This window comes from Microtus ochrogaster, chromosome 6, assembly GCF_000317375.1.
Source record: "Microtus ochrogaster isolate Prairie Vole_2 chromosome 6, MicOch1.0, whole genome shotgun sequence".
Lineage (NCBI taxonomy): Eukaryota > Metazoa > Chordata > Mammalia > Rodentia > Cricetidae > Microtus > Microtus ochrogaster.
In genome coordinates, this window is record NC_022013.1 from 53126773 (window position 1) to 53130792 (window position 4020).

A 4020-nucleotide genomic window follows, 5' to 3' on the forward strand; every position below is an offset into this window, starting at 1 on the left:
AGAATTCAAAGAGATTCATGTGTATTACCCTGTCCAAAACTCAAGTATATCAAAGATCTCAACAAAAAGTAGATACACTGACCCTGATAGAAGAGAAACTGAGAAAGAGCCTTGAACAGTTTGGCGTAGGATACAATTCCTGAACAGAACACCAACAGTGCAGACACTAAGCTCCCATTAAACTGAAAAGCTTCTGTAAGACAATAGAACAACAGCAACAAACAAACAAATAAAAACAAACAAACAAATGAACCAGTCTACAGAATGATAAAAGAGTTTCACCAACTTCACATTCAATAGAGGGCTAATACCCAATATATAAACAATTCAAGAAACCAGACATCAAGAACAACAAATAAGGCAATTTAAAAATCAGATATAGTTGTAAACAGAGAATTCTCAATAGATGAACCCCAAATGGCTGAGAAACACTTAAGAAAATGCTTTAAATCCTTTTTCATTAGGGAAATACTAATCAAAATTACTTTGAGAATTCAACTTACACCTGTCAGAATGGCTAAGATTAAAAAACACCAGTGATAGCCCATGCTGGCATGGATGTGGAGCAAAGGGAACACTTCTCCATTGCTGGTGGAAGTAGAAACTTGTACAGCCATTTTAGAAATCAATATGACTGTTTTTCAAAATATAAAACAATGGATCTACCTCAAGATGCAGCTTTACTACTCTGAGCATAAACCCAAAGAACACTCAGTCCTATCATAAGAACATGTTTATTCATAAATAGTCAAAAATTGGAAACAACCTAAGATGCCCCTCAAATGAAGAATGGAGAAAGAGAATGTGTTGCACTTACACAATGAAGCATTACCAAATTATTAAAAACAATGACAGAATGAAATTTGCAGGCAACCGTCTGGAAATAGAAAAAAAAAAAAAAACCATCCTGACTAAGGTAATCCAGACCCAGAAAGAAAAACATGGTATGTACTTTAAAAGGGAATGGCACTAATGGGAAGTGTGGCCTTGCAGGAGGTGGTGTAGTCTTGTTGGAAGAATTGTATCATTGTGGAAGCATGCTTTGAGGTTTCATATATTCTCAAGCCACACCCAGTGAGACTACTTCCTGATGCCTGGAAGTCAAGATGTAGGACACTCATTTACTTTTCTAGCACCATGTCTGCCTGAATGCCACCATGTTGTACCACAATGCTAATGGACTAAACCTCTGAAAATACAAGCCATCCTAAGTAAATGTTTTTCCTTTCTAAGAGTTGTCATGGTCATGGTGTCTCTTCACAGTAACAGAAACCCTAATTAAAACACTAAGTAACAAGGAGGTTTTAAGTGGGTATGTAAGGATCTTTTCTGAGAAGAGGAAATAAAATAGATTTTGTTGGTGGATTATGGCAGGTGGGGTTGGGAACAGGAGGGATCAAGTGGGGATTTAGGGTGGAAAAAATACTTGGAGAAATTACTGGAATTTGAAATTGGGTACCATTTCAGGCAACAGATGGAAACCTAGTGCAAATTAAATTCCACAGAATCTATGACAGTAACCCTAGCAAAGACTCCTAGCAATGGGAGATATGAGCTTGAACAGGCCATTTTCTGTAATGAGGCAAGGCCTCAAGTTGAGAGATTGGGCTACTAACTCAATCACAAAATCTTTGATCTGGAGTTTGTTCTGCCTGCAGAGTGTTCTGGGATTAGAGGCTAGCAGACTTGTCATCAAAGAAACCAGACAGACTTCATCAAGCAAGTGATGGAAGCAGATGCAGAGTCAAACATTAGGTGGGGCTCAGGGAGATCTGCAGAGAATGGAACGAAAGGATCATGGGAGCCAGAGGAGTCAGGGATACCACAAGAACAAGTCCCACAGAACCAACTTACCAGGACTCAAGGGGACACACAGAAATCAAGGAGCCATAGGGGTCTGATCTAGGTCCTCTGCATATATGTTATTATTGAGTAGTTTGATTTTTTTTTGTGTGGGATTCCTAACAGTGTGTGGAGGGGAAGCAAGGACTGTCTCTACCTCTTTTGCTTACTTGTGTGACCCTTCTTGTCCCACTGGATTGCCTCTTCTAGCCTTGATGTGATGGTATGTACCTAGTCTTATGGTAGCTTGTTATGCCTTGTTTGATTGTTGTTCCTGGGATGCCTTCTCTTTTCTGAGAAGAGGCAGAAGGAGTTGGATCTAGGAGAGAAGGGATGTAGGGGTGACAAGCTGGGGAAGGGGAGAGAGGGGAAACTGCAGTCAAGGTGTAATATATGAGAGAAGAAGAAAAAAACCCCACATTTTCCCTTATGAACATAAATACAAAAAATTTTCAATAAAATGATTGCAAACTGAATCCAAGACCACATCAGAAATGATCATCCATCATGATCAAGTAGGCTTCATATCAGAGATACAGGGATGGTTTACCATATTTATAAATGTAATCCACCATATAAAGAAATAAAAAGACAAAAACCACATGATCAACTCATTAGATGCAGAAAGGGCTTTTGACAAAATACAACACCAATTCATATTGAAACTCTGGGAGATATTAGGAATATAAGAGATATTCCTTAACATAATAAAGAGTTACAACAAGTCCATAGTCACCATCAATTGAAATGGAGAGGAAACTCAAAGCAATTCCACAAAAATCAGGAATAAGACAATATTGTCTCCTCTTTCCACATCTATCCAATACAGTACCTGAAGTCTTAGCTAGAGCAGTTAGCTAACTAAAAGAGATCAAGGGAATGTAAATTGGAAGGAAAGAAATCAAAGTACTTTCCTTTTCAGATTATATGATAGAATACATAAGGGAGCCAAAATTTTTACTGGGTAGCTCCTACGATTGATAAACACTTTCAGCAAAGTAGATGGATACAAAATTAATTCACAAGAATCAGTATCCCTCCTAGACAGCAATCGTAAATGGACTGAGAAACAAATAAAGGGACCAACACCTTTCACAATACTCTCAGAAATTATAAAATATCTTTGTGTTAACTCTAACCAAGCAAATGACAACCTTGCATGATAAAACCTTTAAGACACTGAAGAAAGACACTGAAGAGGATTTCAGAAGATGCAAAGATCTCCCATGCTTGGTAGAATTAATTTAGTAAAAATGGTCATTCTATCAAAAGCATATTGTCATTCTATCAAAAGCAATCTACAGATTCAGTGTAGTCCTATCAAATTCCAACAGAATTCCTCACAGATCTTAAAAGAACAATTTTCAGTTGCATATGGAAACACACACACACACACACACACATACACACGTAAATGCAATGGTACATGTATAATGATCAAAGGAACACTTGTGGGAACTGGTTGTCTCATTATATGGATTTTGGGGATTAAAAGCATTGAAATTAGATGAGCATTATTTAAAAACCTTTTAAAAGTATTTAAACACAAAATTTTATGTGAAATATTAAAGAAGCAAGAGTGGCAAACGTTGTGAGAGAAGTTTTGAGTTTAGTTACTTGAGGTACCCATTTGTCTTTGCAGTTGAAAATGAATGCTGTGCTGCTTTTCTGAAGTCCTTGAGAATGTGCCCGAAGAAACTGGTCCAAGTCTGAGGTGAGAAATATGAAGTTATGGAGTCAAGTGTTTGTTTCTTAAAGTAGTCATGATTAGGGCTTTCTGATTCAGCCTTTCTTTCCAGGTAGAAGTATAACTTTGATGGGATGTCTTTCCTAGTTAATGAATTTATCTGTTTTTAATTTTTATTTATCCTGGTTTGTTTTTTCCCTTGGACCACATTGTGGAAATACTCTGTAAGCAGTTATGGATTTTTAATGACCACAGTTTAAAGTTTCTTTTAATAGTACATGCTTTTCTTTATAGAGATGGCCCATAAAGGTTTTACTTCACTTTTATAGGATGATTAGCATTTATTTTGTTTAGAAACTAATAGATGGTTCTCAAAAGAGATGGATCTTATATTTAGATGAATTAAGGAAGCATCCTAGCCTATGGAAGCTGAAGGCTTTAGAGAATTTTGATAATTAATATCATTGGTCTATTTATTCATCAACTTAGAG